Source organism: Bos javanicus, chromosome 26 (genome assembly GCF_032452875.1).
Source record: "Bos javanicus breed banteng chromosome 26, ARS-OSU_banteng_1.0, whole genome shotgun sequence".
In the NCBI taxonomy this organism is placed as follows: domain Eukaryota; kingdom Metazoa; phylum Chordata; class Mammalia; order Artiodactyla; family Bovidae; genus Bos; species Bos javanicus.
In genome coordinates, this window is record NC_083893.1 from 35496128 (window position 1) to 35521724 (window position 25597).

The 25597-nt window shown below is 37.4% G+C and overlaps 1 protein-coding gene across 4 annotated transcripts in view; it reads left to right on the top strand.

Moving 5' to 3' along the window:
* ATRNL1 (attractin like 1) overlaps positions 1–25597 on the top strand; it is an 802849-nt gene that overhangs the window by 521158 nt on the left and 256094 nt on the right. The gene's annotated exons all lie outside the window — the stretch shown is intronic.

The window sequence follows — 25597 nt, forward strand, 5'->3', positions numbered from 1 at the left end:
TAACTGCAATGGAACAGGAAAAAAATAAAACAGGATAAGGCTTGGAGAGTGCTTTGTGGAGGTGAGGGAGAGCGTGCATATTGAATCAGGTGGTGTTCAGGGTGACCTCATTGAGAAGGTGAGAGTTGAACAAGGCTTGAAAGAGGTAAAGGAATTAACCAGGTGGCAGATTCTCAAGGGAAAGTGTTCCCAGCAAAGAGAATGGCTAGAGCAGAGGTGCTAAGGTGGGCATGGCGGGCAAGTTCATGAAATAGCAGGCTTTGGGCAGGGGCAGGTACAGGATTAGGCAGAAGATATAGGGTCTTGTAGACCTTTTGTAAAAACTTTGACATTCAATCCTAAGCCAAGAGGAGAGAGTCAGTTGCTGGACTGACTGACATAATCTGTTTCTAAAAGATCATTCTGCTTTTTGGGGTTGACAATAGTTTGATGTGGAATATCATTAGATGGTTCCCTGACAAGCAGACATCAAGACAAGGAATTGGTTCATTTGAAGAATATGCTGGCAGGGAAATGGAGCCATGAGAAAGGGAATGGAGACCAGCTAATACCACATGGTAAACTACGGCTTGATTTCCGTGGAGACACTCTGAGAGTCAGGGTAAAATGCATGGCACACTATGGACATCAGTGCAACAGAGGTGAGTGTGTATTCCTCAAGTCCCTCCAATCACTGACTGAGGGCCACTTCCCAGGAAGTCAGAGAAAGCCCCCAGGCAAAGAAATGAAGGCTTTTGCCTTGGAAATTAGCAGAAAACTGACATGGTAACTGAGAGGTTGGAAATCAACCCAAAGTTTCTGCTATGAGGGGCAAGTATAGAGGGAGAGAAGCTTGTTACAAAGCTCCTGTGGGAATCCGTGTAGGAGGTAATGGTGGCGAGACCAGGATTTTAGCAGGGAAGTGTCTGATTCTGGACTTTGTTTTTAAGTCATGATGTGTTCTCATTTTGAAAGTCTTTCTAGAGACTTTGTGTTTGTAAGATCCAAACAGAAAAGAAGACACGATTTTCTCTCCTTAACTGGCACTGTAATGGATCTAGAGCTTCTGATGCTGTTGTACTTAATCACTAAGAGAAATAGTCACAGTCTCTCAGTGACTGTGGTAACAACAAAATTCGTGCCTTTCCTCTATAATGACAGAAACCATGAGAAACTGAGGTAAAAGACCCGAGAGGCCATTGAGTGACTTAGGTTGGCTGGGCTTCCTAGATCTGGTGTCACATGAAAAGTATACAGTTTGATCACAAACAAGTTAATTGATAGCCCTTTAGTTTGATGTTAAAAATGTACTTTCCTTGTTCATGGTGTTTTGTGGAGAGAGTAGTTTAGGAAGGAAGGAGGGAAGGAGTTGGCAGTTTTATAAACTTGGATGAGTCCTCCAATGTCACTGATAGGTTTTGCTGGGATATTATTCTTTGTTTCTATTTTTATTTCAAATTATTTTAGCCAATTATTTTTTGCTTCTAATACTGAAGAAAAATAATATTTCTACCTCTAATACTGAAAAACTAGAAAACATTTTAATGGCCAAAAGTAAAGCATTTGTTAGTTAATTTATTATATTTTACAAAATGTTGTATAAATTGTGATCTAATTTTTGATAAACATTGAAAAAAGTCTGGTATAATAAATTCTTAATAATAAATGTTGTATAGGTGGGTGGCATATATGGGGTTATTCTTGTTGCAAGTCAGTGTTGTCCTTTTTATTACGGTATGCAAAAAATAAAAGCAACAACAAAGCAAAAATATAAAATACTAAGTTTTTCCCTTAAGTTTTAGACACTAGTACTGACTGCATATTGGAGCTTGAAATTTTGCCAGTTATTCAAAATAAACATTTTCAACCATCATTTCTGTGTTAGGGAACAGAAACTCATAAACGTATTATACATATTCTGGACTGCCCTGTTAACATTTTTACCCATCATGATTAATTTATCCACATTTCAAATTTTGAAAATGTAGGTGACCATTGGGTTTTATTCTACAAGCTTAGTACTTAGGTGTTCACCAAGCATTACACTCAAGAGTGCTTTCCAAACAATACAGGTAAAGATTATATGTCAAGGTAAGGAACTTAAACCTGAGCTTCCTAGGTCATGAGAACAAGTGAAATGTTTAAATTGAGTTTAAGATACTGTTTTTCAAAACTTATTTACATACACTGTCTCAATCTCATTTGAGCCTTATGTCAATCTTACAAAATACAAAGCAGATTTTGTTTGTTCTGTTTACTGTTGAGGAAACTGAGGCTCTGTGAACTTAAGATCTTTGGTCAAGATCACAGTTTAGTCACCAGTAGAGAATGGGGTGGCAAAAAGCCAGATACAACTTAGCAACTAAACAACAAGAGAGTAAGCACAGAGTTTGAATCTCAGATTGGCCCTGGAGTTTCTCTTTCACAGCATTCTCAAATATGCTGATTTTAGTTCATGTTGAGAATACATTTTAGGCCCCAACGTATCTCTGGAGTACTTTCTGTTGTAAAGCTGTTTATGAGCATAGAGTTACCTAATATTTATGTAGTGTTCTTTGATTCCTGGTGCTCATGAGTAATGGAGACAGTTCAACCTATTACACTACACAAGAAAAAAGGTGACAGGCACATTGTTTAAATCAAGGCCAGACACAGTGAGCGTCTCTCATGTTAAGAGCATTGCTGGCTTTGCTCCCAGAGCAGCATGAGCCCAGTTCTCTGCTGATGGACACAGCCGGTGGCCTCTCTAGCGTTTCATTCCTGGACTGGCATCTTCATGGACAGTAATTCCAGTGGCTGGCCTGAGCATTTCCTGGGTCTCTGATTTTTTTCAGATTGTTATGGCTGTCTTGCAGTACTTCATATTTTAATTATTTTATTAAAACTTATTCTTAGTGTTCTGATCATAAAAACAATAAATCCTCATTGTAGAAAAATACAGAAATAATCAAAATTAAAATATTTCACCCATAAGTATCCACAGCTGAAACTTTTATATCCTTCCAACATTTTCCTTTTGCATATATGTATGTTTACAAAATTCAAAGTATATTCTATACGTGATTTTGCATCCTGTTTTTCTCATTATAATAAGAAAAATTTCTTTTTTTAAAATTTTTTAAAAATGATTATAAAATTGAATTTATTGAGTTTCACACAAGATGCACTTATAAAATTAGTACTGAATGCCATTTTAACAGAGGAAATGAACATCAGTCCAAACTCCCAATATATTCTGCAAAAAAAAAAAAAAAAACTTCCCAAAATGACAGCATAGTTACAGAGTCAATCAGCAGATGAATGGATAAGAAAGCTGTGGTACATATACACAATGGAGTATTACTCAGCCATTAAAAAGAATACATTTGAATCAGTTCTAAAGGTGGATGAAACTGGAGCCTATTATACAGAGTGAAGTAAGCCAGAAAGAAAAACACCAATACATACAGTATACTGACGCATATGTATGGAATTTAGAAAGATGGTAACAATAACCCTGTATATGAGACAGCAAAAGAGACACTGATGTATAGAACAGTCTTTTGGACTCTGTGGGAGAGGGAGAGGGTGGGATGATTTGGGAGAATGACATTGAAAAAAAAAAAGAAAAGAAAAATTTGTACTTCTGAGTTTTATTTTAAAATGTCCTGTCAGGTGTCTGTAGTATAACATAATTTATTTGACTGTTTATTTTGAAATAGCTTGATTCTAATTTCACAGTATTACAAATAGGGCTATAATTAATGTTTGTACATAACTCTTGATCCTAATCTGCAAAAAGATGAACTACTAGGTCAAAAATTGTGACCTTTTATGCATCTTGATATATTGCTTACTTACTTTCCAGAAAGGTCCTTTTTCAAACTACCTTTAACAAGGAGTGAGAATTCCTGTTTTCCTACATCTTTGTTAAAAATTATTTTAAAAGCAATTTAAAAACAATTTTGGTAATTTTGTATAAGAAATGTTATATTCTCCACCAGACTTATTAGTATTAAAAGTAACATCAAATATTTTCATATTTTTAACCATTTGTATTTCTCCTAGCTCATTTTATTAACTGTTATTCCCATGTCCTTTTCTGTTTGATATCATCTACTGATGACAATTGGATTACATAAGAAATTTTTTATTAGTTACAGAAAATTTGAAAATGTTTCTTAACTAATTCAGTATCTTTCTTCATCCTTCTATTGGAACTTTTTTGCTTAAGTTGCTTATTAAATGTTTGTAATTTTCTGTTACAAATAGTTCCCTTCTGGATATTGCTATTAAAATGTTATGTTTTCTCTATTTTTTTCCTACTAATCAAACTGGTTTAGTAATATTTTCAGATATTACTCTTGCTTTTTTTTAATCCTAAATTTTTAAATGATCTTTGCTTCTTTGATGGCCTTCTCTTGAATTGAAGATTTTTTTAAATCATTATTTCCTTTTCTCCTCACCTTCACATTCTTTTTCCTCTTTTGGCCAATACTCTTAAAATTTTAGCAGGTATAGTTTCAGTCTGAATATAATGAGCTCTTCCCTAATATAAATAGAAGGTTTTCAAACAATTTAAACCTTGTTTTCCTCTTATGTATCATAATTATCTTATTTGTAGTTTTGTGAGTTTTAAACATTGTTATTGTTTTTGCTGTTTTACATGATCAATATTTGTTTAAATTTTCCTGTATAGTCACTGTTTTTTTTGATCACTGTTCTTTGCATTCAGAGCTTCCTTCTCAAGTGTTTCCATCTGCCTATTATTTTTCTTTAAAATAACTTTAGCACATGTCTTCTGATGAAAAACTCTTAGCTTGTTGCGCATTGCCCCCCTCTTTAGTTTCACGTAAGGCTTTGGAGCATCACCATTGCTTACAATCTAAAAAATGTTTTGGAAATACACATTATCAACCATCTAGTTACTTTGCAGTAGGAGTGCCTTACTCAAACACTTTGCTTATGTGAAAATTTTTCTGGCTTTTGGCTTCCATTGTTGCAACTGAGAATTCTTCTGACGGTATAGTTGTCATCCTTTTAGAGCTAATCTAGCTTCTCTTACCAATGGTTTTTAAAATCCCTTTGTCTTTGGTGTTCTGCAGTGTTATGGTGATTTTCCTAAGCATACATTTATTTGTATTTATTCTCTTTGGCTTATTTTGTGCTTTCTAGATCTAAGGATTCATACCTTTTAGAATTTCTTTCTGTTTACTTCTAAAATTTCTCAGTTATCCCTTTGAGTTTTTCTCTCCTTCATTGTCTCTGTTCTCCTAAGATACTGATTAGTTGGATATCAGATTAACTCATTCTACCCTCAGAATCTCTTAATCTCTCAGGTTAGTGCTTTCTATCTCCTCTCTCTCTGTTTCTTCTGGCTTGTTTCTTCAGAGCCTTGTTACAGCTCAGTAATTCTTGTTCAGTAGTATATAAACTGCTCTCTACCCTAGCCACTGGATATCTTTAAACAGATTTTTTTTTCATTTTTAAAAGTTCTATTTGGTTTTTCTTCAAATCCACTTAGCACTTTTCAAAAGTCTTCTTGCTTGCTAGTTTTTATTGCCTCACATTTCATTCCAAACATAATTATTTTTATTTTATAATATAAAATAAAAATATTTAAATATCTGAAATCATTTTATTAAATAGATCATTATTAAATAGATATTTTAAAAGATCATTTTCGTATCTGAAATCTTTGGAAATCTAAATCTATCAGTTTCTTTCTATGGGCTCTCATTTACTGTGGCTTATTTCCTTGTGAGTTTGATGATCCTTGTAAACTCTTATTTGTTTGATCTTAATCTGTGGTTTCCTGAAGGCCTAAATAAAGAATGCTTTCCTCCAGCCATTTCTTCCAGGATCCATGGCATGGCACAGGGATCTCAAACTCAGCTTTCTTATCTTGTAAATTACTTATATCAGCTTTTATCCTCAGGGAATCTCTGCTTTTATGTTTGCTTGCCACTCCCTGCTCCCCTTTCCAGTTTTAGCTGTTTGTCTTGGAGCACTCCCTAACTGCAATGCTTATAATTTGGTTATTTTGTAGTGAGAGGACCCTGCTTAAATATTATTAATAGCTTTGTCTTCAGCAGGAGCTCAGTTTCCCTGGATGCAGGTTCTCTTTGGATTGCTGTTCTCTTGGCATTAGCTTAATTATATTCATTTTCACTACTGAGATTCCAGTATTGACTACCTCTGAGGGGATAGCAGGCAATAGGGTAGGGAGGGTTCTCCCTACTTGTAAATGGATTAGTGGTGTAGAAACAGTCAAGCCACCAACTTCCTACTGATCTTTTTAAACCCTCTAATGCTCAAGAACAAGAAAGACTCAGAACACATATTAAGCTTTTTTTTAGCCTCTTGGGGACCAGAGGGCCCTAGGAAGCTCTGTCAGGGATTATATTGACCTTCTTGGTGTTTACAGAGCTCTCTAGACCAAGTCTCTGTAATATCCCTGCCCTGGGTCTTGATGCTGATTTCTATTCACTTTCCCAGTTCAAAGAGGGTAGCATTCTGCAGGAGTCCCCTCAGTTAGAACTGTCACAGGACCCAAGCCCTATTTGCACATAAATACTCACAGGCTACAGGGGCTGTTTGCCTCAAAGAAGGAGATGATTTTCCGTTAGTAGTAGAGACAGGGAAACTGCTAAGGTCACATCTTCTCACAGTCTTCATAACAAATGCTTTAGAAGACAAATGACTTTCTTATTTTAAGAAAATTATTTAGAAAAAATAGATTTTTATATGTACATCTTTGGTCTTGAAGTAAGAAAGTAACTGGTAGTAATTAATGCTTTTGTACTTTTGTGTGCTTTTTTTTTTTCCTACTATTGCCCATGTCCATTTAGGTATTCCTCAGTTACAGCTCTCATTTTTCAAAATAAAGATCTTTGAATATATACTCAGGTAGAGCAAAGTATACTAAATATTTTGTTAACTTGATATCCCATGGGCATCAGTCGCCAACAGTATGGAAAAAGGATTAATATAAAACAGTACAACAGTGTTACAAACAGTACTTGAAGTAACAGGTTTCCCTAGTTGCATTTAGAATTTTCATTGTCTTTCTTTTAAAATTGTCAGACTTCTCCAGTAGCAGAAAATGTTTTCCAAAAAGATTTTAGAATTTATGAGATTTGGAATTACAACAATTATAATGGATTTCATGATTGAACGAAGCATGAGTTAAGAATTAAAGATGAATGAGTCTTCAGAATTAACATGATAAGGATAGAACCCATTAACATGGGATGAATATAATACAATACTTAAATTACTGAAATCTTCTTGCCCCTGCTGCTGCTGCTCCTGCTAAGTCACTTCAGTCGTGTCCGACTCTGTGCAACCCCAGAGACGGCAGCCCACCAGGCTTCCCCGTCCCTGGGATTCTCCAGGCAAGAACACTGGAGTGGGTTGCCATTTCCTTCTCCAGTGCATGAAAGTGAAAAGTGAAAGTGAAGTCACTCAGTCGTGTCCGACTCTAGCGACCCCATGGACTGCAGCCCAGTAGGCTCCTCCATCCATGGGATTTTCAAGGCAAAAGTACTGGAGTGGAATGCCATTGCCTTCTCCCTTCTTGCCCCTAAATTAATATAATCAGAAGTCATAGTATGTTTAGGTGCAAGAAGTCATCTGTTTATATTTTTAATGCATAGCTTTATAAATGCTCTAGATTAACGATTAACTGTACTTGAAAGTAAAATACTGCTAGCATCATTCAGAATTCACTGAGTTCAAAGCCAAGGATATATATTTATATTTTTATGCACTTTGAAAATTAAAATTTTATAAATGGAAATTTTCATTTTGCTATTAAAACATTGAGATTATCTTGCCTTAAATCACTGAAAATGAATGTAAACTATGATGGAGAAGAATATAAAGATGAGAATAAACAACAACAAAAAGATAAGCCAGTTTCACCTCATGGTGTTTGATATGATAAACAGAAATATTTACAAATACAAAAGGCTTATAACCCTGACTGCCTGTATCCATATTGGCTGTCATTCAGCAGAATAATACATTACTTAAGGATACTGTCATATCATGGTTGCAGTTTTGCAAATAAGAAGTGGCTATGTAAAGTAGGCTACAGTATCATTTATTGGGAAGTCATAAATACAGTTTAGCAATTCTTGAGGGCAGTGTCCCAGCTCTGACAAAAAAGATTGAATTTCCAACATCCTTATCTTTCACCTACTCTCAGATAAAACAGACAGTATATTGGACCCATACAAAAAAAATTATGGGCAGATTAAATTTGCTGCAACCAAGAACACACAGTATTCATGGTTATCTTTGAATAATGTCAAACGTTTCCAACACTCATTCCTTGTATGTATGTTAAAATAATGATATATAATATATTAACATAAAACCAATATTAATGTCAATTAATACAGATTACTGAGTAACTAACATAAAGTTCAGATCAGATCAGTCGCTCAGTCGTGTCCGACTCTTTGCGACCCCATGAATCGCAGCATGCCAGGCCTCCCTGTCCATCACCAACTCCCGGAGTTCACTAAGACTCACGTCCATCGAGTCAGTGATGCCATTCAGCCATCTCATCCTCTGTCGTCCCCTTCTCCTCCTGCCCCCAATCCTCCCAGCATCAAAGTCTTTTCCAATGAGTCAACTCTTCGCATGAGGTGGCCAAAGTACTGGAGTTTCAGCTTCAGCATCATCCTTCCAAAGAAATCCCAGGGCTGATCTCCTTCAGAATGGACTGGTTGGATCTCCTTGCATTCCAAGGGAATCTCAAGAGTCTTCTCCAACACCACAATTCAAAAGCATCAATTCTTCGGCGCTCAGCCTTCTTCACAGTCCAACTCTCACATCCATACATGACCACTGGAAAAACCATAGCCTTGACTAGACAAACCTTTGTTGGCAAAGTAATGTCTCTGCTTTTGAATATGCTATCTAGGTTGGTCATAACTTTCCTTCCAAGGAGTAAGCGTCTTTTAATTTCATGGCTGCAGTCACCATCTGTAGTGATTTTGGAGCCCCCCAAAATAAAGTCTGACACTGTTTCCACTGTTTCCCCATCTATTTCCCATGAAGTGGTGGGACCAGATGCCATGATCTTCGTTTTCTGAATGTTGAGCTTTAAGCCAACTTTTTTACTCTCCACTCTCACTTTCATCAAGAGGCTTTTGAGTTCCTCTTCACTTTCTGCCATAAGGGTGGTGCCATCTGCTTATCTGAGGTTATTGATATTTCTCCCGGCAATCTTGATTCCAGCTTGTGCTTCTTCTGGCCCAGCGTTTCTCATGATGTACTCTGCATATAAGTTAAATAAACAGGGTGACAATATACAGCCTTGACGAACTCCTTTTCCTATTTGGAACCAGTCTGTTGTTCCATGTCCAGTTCTAACTGTTGTTTCCTGACCTGCATACAAATTTCTCAAGAGGCAGATCAGGTGGTCTGGTATTCCCATCTCTTTCAGAATTTTCCATAGTTTATTGTGATCCACAGAGTCAAAGGCTTTGGCATAGTCAATAAAGCAGAAATAGATGTTTTTCTGGAACTCTCTTGCTTTTTCTATGATCCAGCAGATGTTGGCAATTTGATCTCTGGTTCCTCTGCCTTTTCGAAAACGAGCTTGAACATCAGTAAGTTCATGGTTCACATATTGCTGAAGCCTGGCTTGGAGAATTTTGAACATTACTAGCGTGTGAGATGAGTGCAAAGTTAGGTATATTTTTATCTTGTTTTTCTAACATTTTAGATTGTTTAGAAGCATTAGTTATATATCTGATAGTGTGCAGCATTTATTTTCTGATTTTTATTAAACAGATTACCTGCTTAAATATTTTATTAGGCTATATAGTTCCCTATAGCAGATGTTATTACACTAAATTTATGCCTTTGTTTAGTTTTTGCTTATCTTTCATGTAAAATCACTTACTAATTTAACTTGTATTTCTTCCTTCTTTCCATACATGCATTAGTAGATAATCTGATCAAGTTCATATCCTCAGTGGAATAACTGACTGAAAAAATTCTGTAAAATGCTGGCAAATCAAATAGAAATCTTATAAAGTATAATCCCAGATATTGGAAGTGTAGTGCTAGATATTTTATATGTAGAAATCTAAGAAACCAATAATGTTATACTTGAGCTAAGCAAACATTTTCATATGTTCTCATACTTGGCTTTCTTAGAAGATAAAATAGCACCGAGGTCAAAATTTAGGGCATTAAATCTGAAAATTTACCTTAAATCTTAATATATATTTCCATTTTAATCAAGGATTACAGTTTTATCCTTTATAGCAGAGACTTTGGTTCATATTTATACTTTATGATTTTGTTCATATTTATTTTAGGCCTCTTTTAATTTTTGGTTCACAAAAAAAGGCACTGGATTAACCATTGATGAAATATAAAAATAGAGAAGACTATCAAATAGTTTATATGCAATTTTTCATGGAGAAGGGGTCATTATTATTTAGGACTTTCTCCAGCACATTTTAGGAAACAAAAGCAATACCTAAATTTATTTTTCCACATCTCATAACGGAAAGTCAATTGTAGAAATTCTATAGTACAATAAATTGATTTAGCGAATATTTACTAAACTTTCTATATGCAAATCAGTACAGATGGATATAGAAAAGATACTTTCTCTACCTTCTAGGAATTTATACACTGATGGGAAAGATTTCCCATCAGTGTATAAGACATAAAAATACCATAAATATGTATCATATGTATATATATGTGTACATATATATGTATATACAAAGTGAGTAATGCTAAAAGGACAAAGAACACAAAGGAGAGGAAAAAAATTAAAACTCAGGGTATTGTTGAATGTTTCATGAAAAATTATAGTTGTTCTTGGCTTTTAAAGATAGATGAGATGTCAGTAGATAAAAGGAAGGAGTAGAACTGAGATTAAGGAAGAGTAAAGGGACCTGTGAAGCTGAGAGAACAATTTGAGTAAAAGACAAGAGACAGAAAAGAGTGTTGTCTGTGAAACAGTAAAAACGACAGAATTAGCTGACTGAGGAAGAAACTGTGGGGTTCAAGATAGAAGATCTTGGAACATATTATGGAAGTCAGTTTTAACAAGATGCTAAAGATCACACAGAAGTTTTTTTTGAGCAGAATTTTGTGATTGATTTTAGTAAGTTTATCCTTGGCAGCATTCTATAGCATTAATTGTTTTGAAGAGTAATTGAGATGGAGAAACAAGTTGGCAAGTTAAGCCCTTAAGTAGTGTCTATCAGAATGTAAAGGAGCAAACATATTGAAAGCTATGAAGAGATAGAATTTACAGAACTGAATAGCTGATTAAATATAGAAATATTTCACTTCAGTCGCTCAGTTGTGTCTGACTTTTGCAACCCCATGAACTGCAGCACGCCAGGTCTTCCTGTCTATCACCAACTCCTAGAGTTTATCCAAACTCATGTTCATTGAGTCAGTGATGCCATCCAACCATCTCATCCTCTGTTGTCCCCTTCTGCTCCTGCCCTCAATCTTTCCCAGCATTAGGGTCTTTTCAGATGAGTCACCTCCTCGCATCAGGTGGCCAAAGTATTGGAGTTTAAGCTTCAACATCAGTCCTTCCAATGAACACCCAGGACTGATCTCCTTTAGGATGGACTGAATCTCCTTTTGCAGTCCAAGGGACTCTCAAGAGTCTTCTCCAACACCACAGTTCAAAAGCATCAATTCTTTGGTGTTCGAATTTCTTTATAGTCCAACTCTCACATCTGTACATGGCCACTGGAAAAACATAGCTTTGACTAGGTGGACCTTTTATGACAAAGTAATGTCTCTGCTTTTTAATATGCTGTCTAGGTTGGTCATAACTTTCCTTCCAAGGAGTAAGCGTCTTTTAATTTCATGGCTGCAGTCACCATCTGAAGTGATTTTGGAGCCCCCAAAACTAAAGTCAGCCACTGTTTCCACTGTTTCCTCATCTATTTCCCATGAAGTGACAGGACCAAATGCCATAATCTTAGTTTTATGAATGTTGAGTTTTAAGCCGACTTTTTCACTCTCCTCTTTCATTTTCATCAAGAGGCTCTTTAGTTCTTCTTGGCTTTCTGCCATAAAGGTGTTGTCATCTGCATATCTGAGGTTATTGATATTTCTCCTGGCAATCTTGATTCCAGCTTGCGCTTCTTCCAGCCCAGCGTTTCTCATGATGTACTCAGCATATAATTTAAATAAGCAGGGTGACAATATACAGCCTTGACGAACTCCTTTTCCTATTTGGACCAGTTTGTTGTTCCATGTCCAGTTCTAACTGTTGCTTCCTGACCTGCATATAGGTTTCTCAAGAGGCAGGTCAGGTGGTCTGGTATTCCCATCTCTTTCAGAATTTTCCACAGTCTATTGTGATCCACACAGTCAAAGGCTTTGGCATAGTCAATAAAGTAGAAATAGATGTTTTTCTGGAACTCTCTTGCTTTTTCCATTATCCAGCGGATGTTGGCAATTTGATCTCTGGTTCCTCTGCCTTTTCGAAAACCAGATTGAACATCTGGAAGTTCACAGTTCATGTATTGCTGAAGCCTGGCTTGGAGAATTTTGAGCATTACGTTACTAGCGTGTGAGATGAGTGCAATTGTGGGGTAGTTTGAGCATGTCTAGAGCAAAGAGAGGGAAGGACAGAATCGTGGGAGTTCCTCATACATACTGGAAGTCATAGACTTGAGAAAAGAGAATAAAGGACAGAATCTCAGGAAATTGTTACAAGTGAAATACTGGAGGCATACAGAAGGAAAGAAAGTATTAAATGCCAGACTGGGAAGAAATCAAATTGAAAAGTTTTGGACCATTAGAGTTAAGAAAAAGAAGCCATGCCAAAAAGGATTAAGTAGCAAAAAATGCCTCCATTTCTTAGTCAGTGAACCTGAGAACTACAGGAGATGGAATTTGGTAACTATGTAGTCATTGATGACTTTTTTTTTTCCACCTTTTCCTTTTTTTATAAATTTGTTTATTTTTTAATTGAAGGGTAATTGCTTTACAGAATTTTGTTGTTTTCTGTCAAACCTCAACATGATTCAGTGATAGGTATACATATATCCCCTCCCTTTTGAACCTCCGTCCCATCTCCCTCCCCATCCTACCCTTCTAGGTTGATACAGAGCCCCTGTTTGAATTTCCTGAGTCATACAGCAAATTCCTGTTGGCTATCTATTTTACCTATGGTAATGTAGGTTTCTATGTAATGAATTTTGTGAAAGTTGTTTCTGTTGAAGGGCAGAAACAAGACCGTCAGAACTGGATTGAAGATGAGAACATGGATACAACAAGGTAGATTACAGTTTTGAAATCTATAATGTTGGAAGGAAGGAAGGAAATGAGACAGTAGTTTAAGAAATTGGTGGTTTCAAGGGAAAGTTACTCTGGGAGAAAACTTTTGAAGTAGACATAATGCTTGTTAGGGTCAAGGAGAAGGGAAAGCAGAAAGGAAATCAAGGAGACAGGTATAAGGATTAATTTTGTAAAGATAAGACAGGATAAGAAAATGATGAGTAAAGATGAATTAATTAACTTTGAGCAGTTCCATCTGATAGTTTACCTTTGATGACCGTATTTTTTTTTATCATACTTTGAGAAGTAAGGCCACCTGCTTAGAGTGAGCTGGGGGTGTAAGGTTGAGCCTTAAGAATAACACTTGTTTGAAAGGCTATAATAGGCAGGAGGAGCTAAGATGGCGGCGGAATAGGACGGTGAGACCATTTTCTCCCCCACAAATTCATCAAAAGAACATTTAAACGCCGAGTAAATTCCACAAAACAATTTCTGAATGCCGGCAGAGGACTTCAGGCACCCAGAAAAGCAGCCTATTGTCTTCAAAAGGAGGTAGGAAAAAATATAAAAGACAAAAAAAGAGACAAGAGGGAGGGACGGAGCTCTGTCCCTGGAAGGGAGTCTTAAAAAGAGAGAAGTTTCCAAACATTAGGCAACTCTCTCACTGCTGAGTCTGTGGAGAGCCTTGGAAGCACAGAGAGCAACATAACAGGGAGGAAAAATAAATAAACAATTAAAACCCACAGATTACGAGCCCAACAGTAACTCCCCCAGTGGAGAAGTAGCGCAGATGCCTGCACCCGCCACTAGCAAGCTGGGGATGGGCAGGGAGGCACGGGCTGCATCGCTTAGAGTAAGGATCTGGCCTGAATACCCCGAGCGCTATCTGAGTTAACTAATTTGGGCTAGCAAACCAGACTGTGGAATAATTACCATGCGAAAAGCCAGCCCTAACCTAAGATACCGCCAGGCCCGCGCACAGAACAAAGGACTGAACAGAGATAGCCAGCTGCAGACCTTCCCCTCCGGTGACAGGCAGCCAGAGCCGGAAGGGGGCAATCGCAGCCCCAGAGAGACATTATCTATAAAACTGTAAGCAGGCTTCTTTTCTAACTAGGACTTCTTGGGGTTCTGGACGGTCAACATCCGCCTGAGAAGGTGCGCCGGTTGTACACCTAGAAAACCGAGCGGCAGGGAGGTGATAAGTCGCAGCAGCCGCGCTCACCAAACACCTCATCACCTGAGCTGCTCGGACCTGGGAAGGGCACAAAACGCAGCCCAACCGAGTCTGCACCTCTGAGGACTACCCGAGTGCCTGAACCTGAGCGGCTTAGACCTGGGAGCTACAAGCAGCCCAGGGCCAGCCTCAGATGGTTCCTGGCAGAGCAACCTAGAGCCTGGGCAGTGTGGGCAGGGAGGCTACACACGCCGTGAGCGGGGGCAGGCCCAGTGTGGCTGAGGTACTGCGAGCACACGCCACTGTTATTTGTTTGCAGTGTCTCTCCTTCCCCACAGCATGACTGAACAAGTGAGCCTAAAAAAAAAAAAAGTGTCCACCACCGCCCCCTTTATATGAGGGCAGAAATCAGACACTGAAGAGACTAGCAAACAGAAGAAGCTATAACATAGGGAACTGCCTTGGAAGTGACAGGCAATAGATTAAAACCCTGTCATTAGTACCGACTACATAGGAAGGGGCCTGTAGATCTTGAGAAATATAAGCCGGACCAAGGAACTAGCCGAAAATGAAATGACCCCACAATACCCACAATAATACCAGAAAAAGTCCTAGGTATACTTTTACTGTTTTTACTATCATTCTTTCTTATTTAAAAAAATTTTTTTAAAAATTTTAAGACCGCTATTACTCCTTTAATTTTCACTTTTATAACCTACTATTACTTTGCAAAACAAAACAAAAGACCCTATTTTTTTTAAGCAAACTTCATATATATTTTATAATTTTTGTGACCTTGTTTTTTTTTTCTTTTTCTCTTTCTTTTTTTATGTTTTCTTCTTTTCTTTAACATTGTATTTTTGAAATTCCAAACTCTACTCTAGATTTTTAATTTTAGCTTTTTGGTATTTGCTATCAATTTTCTACCTATATTTTTTTTAATAATATTTGTGACTTTTTTTTTCTCTTTTTCTTTCTCTTCTTCTTTTCTTTAACATTGTATTTCTGAAATTCCAAACTCTACTCTAGATTTTTAATTTATGCTTTTTGGTACTTGTTATCAATTTTGTACCTATATTTTCTTTATAATTTTTGTGACTTTGTTTTTGTTTGTTTGTTTTTTCTCTTTCTTTTTCTTCTTCTTTTCTCTAACGTTGTATTTTTGAAATTCCAAACTCTAGATTTTTAACTTTTGCTTTTTGGTATTTGTTATCAATTTTGTACCTATATTTTCTTTATAATTTTTGTGACTTTTTTTTCTCCCTCTTTCTTTTCCTTCTTCTTTTCTTTAACATTGTATTTTTGAAATTCCAAACTCTATTCTAGATTTTTAATTTTTGCTTTTAGGTATTTGTTACCAATTTTGTACCTTTAAGAACCCAATCTTCAGTACGCATATTTTACTTGGGAGCGAGATTACTGGCTTGACTGCTCTCTCCCCTTTGGACTCTCCTTTTTCTCCGCCAGGTCGCCTGCGTCTCCTCCCTAACCCCTCTCTACTCTACCCAAGTCTGTGAATTTCTGTGTGTTCCAGACAGTGGAGAACACTTAGGGAACTGATTACTGGCTGAATCTGTCTCTCTTCTTTTCATTCCCCACTTTTATCCTCCTGGCCACCTCTGTCTCCTTCCTCCTTCTTCTCTTCTCTGTATAACTCTGTGAACATCTCTGAGCGGTCCAGTTGTGGAGTGCACATAAGGAAGTGATTACTGGCTAGCCCGCTCTGTCCTCTATTGATTCCATCTTATCTCATTCAGGTCACCTCTAACTCCCTCCTCCCTCTTCTCTCCATGTAATGCTGTGAACCTCTCTGGGTGACCCTCACAGTGGAGAAACTTTTCATCTTTAACCTAGATGTTTTATCAATGGTGCTGTAGAGAAGGAGAAGTTTTGAGACTACTGTAAAAATAAGACCGAAAACTGGAAGCAGGAGGCTTAAGTCCAAACCCTGACTCCAGGGAACATTAATTGACAGGAGCTCATCAAATGCCTCCATACCTACACTGAAACCAAGCACCACACAAGGGCCAACAAGTTCCAGGGCAAGACATACCAAGCAAATTCTCCAGCAACACAGGAACACAGCCCTGAGCTCCAATATACAGGCTGCCCAAAGTTACTACAAAACCATTGACATCTCATAACTCATTACTGGATACTTCATTGCACTCCAGAGAGAAGAAATCCAGCTCCACCCACCAAAACACCGACACAAGCTTCCCTAACCAAGAAAACTTGACAAGCCACCTGTACAAACCCACACACAGCGAGGAAACTCCACAATAAAAAGAACTCCACAAACTGCCAGAATACAGAAAGGACACCCCAAATTCAGCAATATAAACAAGATGAAGAGACAGAGGAATACCCAGCAGGTAAAGGAACAAGATAAATGCCCACCAAACCAAACAAAAGAGGAAGAGATAGGGAATCTACCTGATAAAGAATTCTGAATAATGATAGTGAAATTGATCCAAACTCTTGAAATCAGAATGGAATCACAGATAAATATCCTGGAGACAAGGATTGAGAAGATGCAAGAAAGGTTTAACAAGGACCTAGAAGAAATAAAAAAGAGTCAATATATAATGAATAATGCAATAAATGAGATCAAAAACACTCTGGAGGCAACAAATAGTAGAACAACAGAGGCAGAAGATAGGATTAGTGAATTAGAAGATAGAATGGTAGAAATAAATGAATCAGAGAGGATAAAAGAAAAATGAATTAAAAGAAATGAGGACAATCTCAGAGACCTCCAGGACAATATTAAACACTACAACATTCGAATCATAGGAGTCCCAGAAGAAGAAGACAAAAAGAAAGACCATGAGAAAATACTTGAGGAGATAATAGTTGAAAACTTCCCTAAAATGGGGAAGGAAATAATCACTCAAGTCCAAGAAACTCAGAGAGTCCCAAACAGGATAAACCCAAGGCGAAACACCCCAAGACACATATTAATCAAATTAACAAAGATGAAACACAAAGAACAAATATTAAAAGCAGCAAGGGAAAAACAACAAATAAAACACAAGGGAATTCCCATAAGGATAACAGCTGATCTTTCAATAGAAACTCTTCAAGCCAGGAGGGAATGGCAAGACATACTTAAAGTGATGAAAGAAAATAACCTACAGCCCAGATTATTGTACCCAGCAAGGATCTCATTCCAATATGAAAGAGAAATCAAAAGCTTTACAGACAAGCAGAAGCTGAGAAAATTCAGCACCACCAAACCAGCTCTCCAACAAGTACTAAAGGATATTCTCTAGACAGGAAACACAAAAAGGGTGTATAAATTCAAACCCAAAACAATAAAGTAAATGGCAACGGGATCATACTTATCAATAATTACCTTAAACGTAAATGGGTTGAATGCCCCAACCAAAAGACAAAGACTGGCTGAATGGATACAAAAACAAGACCCCTACATATGTTGTCTACAAGAGACCCACCTCAAAACGGGGGACACATACAGACTAAAAGTGAAGGGCTGGAAAAAGATTTTCCATGCAAATAGGGACCAAAAGAAAGCAGGAGTAGCAATACTCATATCAGATGAAATAGACTTTAAAACAAAGGCTGTGAAAAGAGACAAAGAAGGTCACTACATAATGATCAAAGGATCAATCCAAGAAGAAGATATAACAATTATAAATATATATGCACCCAACATAGGAGCACCGCAATATGTAAGACAAATGCTAACAAGTATGAAAGAGAAATTAACAATAACACAATAATAGTGGGAGACTTTAATACCCCACTCACACCTATGGATAGATCAACTAAACAGAAAATTAACAAGGAAACACAAACTTTAAACAATACAATAGACCAGTTAGACCTAATTGATATCTATAGGACATTTCATCCCAAAACAATGAATTTCACCTTTTTCTCAAGTGCACATGGAACCTTCTCCAGGATAGATCACATCCTGGGCCATAAATCTAGCCTTGTTAAATTCAAAAACATTGAAATCATTCCAAGCATCTTTTCTGACCACAATGCAGTTAGCTTAGATCTCAATTACAGGAGAAAAACTATTAAAAATTCCAACATATTGAGGCTGAACAACACGCTGCTGAATAACCAACAAATCACAGAAGAAATAAAAAAGAAATCAAAATTTGCATAGAAAAGAATGAAAATGAAAACACAACAACCCAAAACCAATGGGACACTGTAAAAGCAGTCCTAAGGGGAAAGTTCATAGCAATACAGGCATACCTCAAGAAACAAGAAAAAAGTCAAATAAATAACCTAACTCTACACCTAAATCAATTAGAAAAGGAAGAAATGTAGAACCCCAGGGTTAGTAGAAGGAAAGAAATCTTAAATATTATGGCAGAAATAAATGCAAAAGAAACAAAAGAGATCATAGCAAAAATCAACAAAGCCAAAAGCTGGTTCTTTGAAAGGATAAATAAAATTGACACACCACTAGCCAGACTCATCAAGAAACAAAGGGAGAAAAATCAAATCCATAAAATTAGAAATGAAAATGGAGAGATCACAACAGACAACACAAATATGAACGATCATAAGAGACTACTATCAGCAATTATATGCCAATAAAATGGACAACATGGAAGAAATGGACAAATTCTTAGAAAAGTACAACTTTCCAAACTGGACCAGGAAAAATTAGAAAATCTTAACAGACCCATCACAAGCATGGAAATTGAAACTGTAATCAGAAATCTTCCAGCAAACAAAAGCCCAGGTCCAGATGGCTTCACAGCTGAATTCTACCAAAAATGTAGAGAAGAGCTAACACCTATCCTGCTCAAACTCTTCCAGAAAATTGCAGAGGAAGGTAAACTTCCAAACTCATTCTATGAGGCCACCATCACCATAATGCCAAAACCTGACAAAGATCCCACAAAAAAAGAAAACTACAGGCCAATATCACTGATGAACATAGATGCAAAAATCCTTAGCAAAATTTTAACGATCAGAATCCAACAACACATTAAAAAGATCATATACCATGACCAAGTGGGCTTTATCCCAGGGATGCAAGGATTCTTCAATATCCACAAATCAACCAATGTAATACACCACATTAACAAGTTGAAAAATAAAACCATATGATTATCTCAATAGATGCAGAGAAAGCCTTTGACAAAATTCAACATCCATTTATGATACAAAACTCTCCAGAAAGCAGGAATAGAAGAAACATACCTCAACATAATAAAAGCTATATATGACAAACCCACAGCAAACATTATCCTCAATGGTGAAAAATTGAAAGCATTTCCTCTAAAGTCAGGAACAAGACAAGGGTGCCCACTTTCACCTTTACTATTCAACATAGTTTTGGAAGTTTTGGCCACAGCAATCAGAGCAGAAAAAGAAAGGAATCCAAATTGGAAAAGAAGTAAAACTCTCACTGTTTACAGATGATATGATCCTCTATATAGAAAACCCTAAAGACTCCACCAGAAAATTACTAGAACTAATCAAAGAATATAGCAAAGTTACAGGATATAAAATCAACACACAGAAATCCCTTGCATTCCTATACACTAATAATGAGAAAATAGAGAAATTAAGGAAACAATTCCATTCACCATTGCAACGAAAAGAATAAAACACTTAGCAATATATCTACCTAAAGAAACTAAAGACCTAAATATAGAAAACTATAAAACACTGGTGAAAGAAATCAAAGAGGACACTAATAAATGGAGAAATATACCATGTTCATGAATTGGAAGAATCAATATAGTGAAAATGAGTATACTACCCAAAGCAAATTATAGATTCAGTGCAGTCCCTATCAAGCTACCAACGGTATTCTTCACAGAGCTAGAACAAATAAGTTCACAATTTGTATGGAAATCCAAAAAGCTCAAATAGCCAAAGCAATCTTGAGAAAGAAAAATGGAACTGGAGGAATCAATCTGCCTGACTTCAGGCTCTACTACAAAGCCACAGTCATCAAGACAGTATGGTACTGGCACAAAGACAGAAATATAGATCAATGGAACAAAATAGAAAGCCCAGAGATAAATTCATGCACATATGGATACCTTATCTTTGACAAAGGAGGCAGGACTATACAATGGATTAAAGACAATCTCTTTAACAAGTGGTGCTGGGAAAACTGGTCAACCACTTGTAAAAGAATGAAGCTAGAACACTTTCTAACACCACACACAAAAATAAACTCAAAATGGATTAAAGATCTCAACGTAAGACCAGAAACTATAAAACTCCTAGAGGAGAACACAGGCAAAACACTCTCTGACATACATCACAGCAGGATCCTCTATGACCCACCTCCCAGAATATTGGAAATAAAAGCAAAAATAAACAAATGGGACCTAATTAAACTTAAAAGCTTCTGCACAACAAAGGAAACTATAAGCAAGGTGAAAAGACAGCCTTCAGAATGGGAGAAAATAATAGCAAATGAAACAACTGATAAACAACTAATCTCAAAAATATACAAGCAACTCCTCCAGCTCAATTCCAGAAAAATAAATGACCCAATCAAAAAATGGGCCAAAGAACTAAATAGACATTTCTCCAAAGAAGACATACAGATGGCGAACAAACACATGAAAAGATGCTCAACATCACTCATTATCAGAGAAATGCAAATCAAAACCACTATGAGGTACCATTTCACGTCAGTCAGAATGGCTGTGACACAAAAGTCTACAAGCAATATGCTGGAGAGGGTGTGGAGAAAAGGGAACCCTCTTACACTGTTGGTGGGAATGCAAACTAGTACAGCCACTATGCAGAACAGTGTGGACATTCCTTAAAAAACTGGGAATAGAACTGCTTTATGATCCAGCAATTCCACTGCTGGGCATACACACTGAGGAAACCAGAAGGGAAAGAGATACATGTACCCCAATGTTCATTGCAGCACTGTTTATAATAGCCAGGACATGGAAGCAACCTAGATGTCCATCAGCAGATGAATGGATAAGAAAGCAGTGGTACATATACACAATGGAGTATTACTCAGCCATTAAAAAGAATACATTTGAGTCAGTTCTAATGAGGTGGGTGAAACTGGAGCCTATTATACAGAGTGAAGTAAGCCAGAAAGAAAAACACCAATACAGTATACTAATGCATATATATGGAATTTAGAAAGATGGTAACAATAACCCTGTGTTTGAGACAGCAAAAGAGACACTGATGTATAGAACAGTCTTTTGGACTCTGTGGGAGAGGGAGAGGGTGGGATGATTTGGGAGAATGGCATTGAAACATGTAAAATATCATATATGAAATGAGTTGCCAGTCCAGGTTCGATGCACGATACTGGATGCTTGGGGCTGGTGCACTGGGATGACCCAGAGGGATGGTATGGGGAGGGAGGAGGGAGGAGGGTTCAGGATGGGGAACACATGTATACCTGTGGCGGATTCACTTTGATATATGGCAAAACCAATACAATATTGTAAAGTTAAAAAATTAAATTAAATTAAATTAAAAAGAAAGGCTATGATAATTGGTTAAGAGCAAAAACCAGGAGTTAGCCAATATTCCTCCTCCTAATCCGGTCTCTATTTTCTATCAGTCATTGACCTCTGTCATATCTTCAGTGTAAACATATCTTAAATTCATCACCTCATCCCCACTACTGATTTTCTAGTTTCAAGCCTCAAGATCTATTTCCTTATCCTATTCTGTTACCCTCCTTCCTGGTTGCCCTCCCTCAACCTACTTCCCTCTTCCAGACTTTTTGTCACATTGCTACAAAAGTCTTCTTCGTAGGGTGCAAATATTCATATCACCCTTCCCAAAATTCCCCATTGGATTCTCATCTCCTATGGTGAAAATTCAAATTCCTCTGCATAATTTACTATATCCTGCAATCTGTTGTTCGTTCTTACTATGTCTTTACTTGCCTTCTCATGCCAATAACCAGATCCCTGCTCAGTGTCCCTTGCCTCTATCTTTGTTTCTGCTGTTCACTTGTCCTAGAAGAACTTGCCTATCTGGTGGTAGAATTCAACTAATTCTTCTACTCTGAAAAGAAAAAAAAATAGAATGTTTGAATAAAAGAAGAAGTGAATGAAAAGCATTATCTTAAGGTGACAAAAGGATTGCAAGAAAACCCAAAGGAACTTAGCATGAATTTTAGCATCAACAGTGACTTTGTCTTAAAGCTGGAATCAGAAGTGAGGAAAACACCTAGTAGGGTTGACTCAGGGTTCAGTTCAGTTCAGTCGCTCAGTCGTGTCCGACTCTTTGCGACCCCATGAATCGCAGCACGCCAGGCCTCCCTGTCCATCACCAACTCCTGGAGTTCACTCAAACTCACATCCATTGAGTCAGTGATGCCATCCAGCCATCTCATCTCATCCTCTGTCATCCCCTTCTCCTCCTGCCCCCAATCCCTCCCAGCATCAGAGTCTTTTCCAATGAGTCAACTCTTCACATGAGGTGGCCAAAGTACTGGAGTTTCAGCTTTAGTATCATTCCTTCCAAAGAACACCCAGGGCTGATCTCCTTTAGAATGGACTGGTTGGATGTCCTTGCAGTCCAAGGGACTCTCAAGAGTCTTCTCCAACACCGCAGTTCAAAAGCATCAATCCTTCGGCACTCAACTTTCTTCACAGTCCAACTCTCGCATCCATACATGACCACTGGGAAAACCATAGCCTTGACTAGATGGACCTTTGTTGACAAAGTAATGTCTCTGCTTTTGAATATGCTCTCTAGGTTGGTCATAACTTTGCTTCCAAGGAGTAAGCGTCTTTTAATTTCATGGCTGCAGTCACCATCTGCAGTGATTTTGGAGCCCCAAAAAATAAGGTCTGCCACTCTTTCCACTGTTTCCCCATCTATTTCCCATGAAGTGACTCAGGATTAGATACTGGAAAGCTGAATACAGATAATCAAGTTAATGGGAGATGCTGGTATGAGAGCCTCTTTTAAAATTGCTGAGGGGAGCAGATAAGGAGTGTAATAGGGAATGCAAAGGTCTGTGGCTGACAATATGGTTGCTCCAGACATAGAGTTGTTATTGTTCATTCTCTCAGTTGTGTCCAACTCTTTCACGACCCTATAGACTGCAGCCCACCAGGCTCCTCTGTCCACAGAATTTCCTAGGCAAGCATACTGGAATAGGTTGCCATTTCCTTCTTGAAGGGGTCTTCCCAACCCAGGGATTGAACCCAAGTCTCCTGCCTTTCACACACTGGAGGTGGATTCTTCACTGCTGAGCTGCTGGGGAAGCCTGATATGTGTTCTAGTCATTGAATACTACAACTTCCATACCTCACTTTAATGTACTGTAACACACAAACACACAATGTCCCAGAATTTAAAAAACAAAAAAAAGCAGGAAAAAAGCTTTCTTTAGAGAAGATGGTAATTTTGAGTGAACGAAGTCTTTTGGTGACCAAATTGGAAAATGTCATATAAACACCGTGTTGTCCTCATGCACGCAGGTATCTTCATGCAGGGGGAAAGCAAGTATAAATGAGTTACGTACTCTAAATGAGTTATTACTGAGTCTTATTAAACCTACGTACTTTTTAAACATATTTTACTTTTTTTAGAGCAGCTTTATGTTGACAGCAAAATTAAGAAGCAATTACAGAGATTTCTCATATGCTTGTCCACTGCTCTCACACATACCCTACATGAGTTTTTTGCTTATGACTTCTTGTTAGAATATTCACTTTCAAAACTCTATAAATTTTTGAAGCATATATGGTATATGTGGCCCTTGAATCTCTCTTTGAAATGATGCATTATGACCTCGGTGTGTATGTTTTGGGGAAATTTTAGGCAGTACATTCTCAAAATAGAATAATTTTACCTTATATAAATTACATTTTAAGAAGTCCCAGAGAATATTTTATTAAAAGTACATCAGCTTTTGATGGTTCCATTTATTTGACGAAAAAGTAGCAAGAAAATGTGCCGTGCACTAGGTGCTCCAGAAAATATACAGGTGTCTACGGTATCATCAGTGCTGCAGACTGTCTATTGTCTATGGAGAATGGCATCAGTATCTCCTTCTCCTCTGCCCCTGTTGCTCCTTCCTTTCTTCCCAGATTCGTCCTGTTGCTCCTCACACTCTCAGGCATTATAAAAACTCATGCACATGATAATAAACCTGAAGCACCATGAGATCTCAGAATACTTTTGGCTCATTATAGAAAGTTTAATTTTGGTATAATTAGTAATAAAGCTATTTTATTATAGTGAGATTAACATAAGATCACTCTTTCCATCATAACATTTAATTAACTAAATACCTCCAGTCTCCCACTGTGAATGAAGTGTAAATGTATGAGTACATAAATGCCTGTATAAATGCATGTGCAGTTTTTATCACATACTGAGAGAATATATGGTTGACTTATTAATGACATATTACTTGACTATTTTTCTATGTATTCAAGAATTATCAAGGCAATATAGATGTCATAACATCAGTTATTAATTTTATGTTAGTTTGTCCCAAAGTTTAATATAATTAAACATTCTAATTATAGAAACTTTGGAAAATACAGAAAAGTATATTATAAACATAAGACGCCTCATCCATACTCAATCAGTGCCCTCATTCCCTTCTGGGTCAATTCCATCTCTCTGCCCTAAACCCCTGGCAACAACTGATCTGATTATTTCCCTATAGTTTTGCCTTTACTGGGAGGCCAAATAAATGGAAGCACATAGTATGTAGCCTTTGATGTTTGACTTCTTTCACTTGGCATAATGTTTTCAGGATGCATCCATGTCATTATCGGCGTCAGTAGTTTATTCTGTTGCTGAAGAGCATTCCGTTGTATAGATGCTCACAATTTATTTATCCAGTCACCAGGTGATGAACATTTGGATTATTTCCAGTCTGGAACTACTGGAAATAGAACTGGCATTAACACTTTCATATGTCTTCCCTGGTGACTCAGACAGTGAAAAATCTGCCTGCAATGCGGGAGAGCTAGGTGCCATCCCTGGGTGGGGAAGATCCCCCGGAAAAGGCATGGCAACCCACTCCATGCCTGGAGGTGTCTCTTGCCTGGAGAATTCCTTGGACAGAGGAGCCTGGTGAGCTACAGTCCATAGGGTTGCAAAGAGTCAGACACGACTGTGTGACTTTCACTCCTCACTCATAGGTCTTTAAATGGAAATATGTTTTCATTTCTCTTGGGGAAATATCTGTCAATG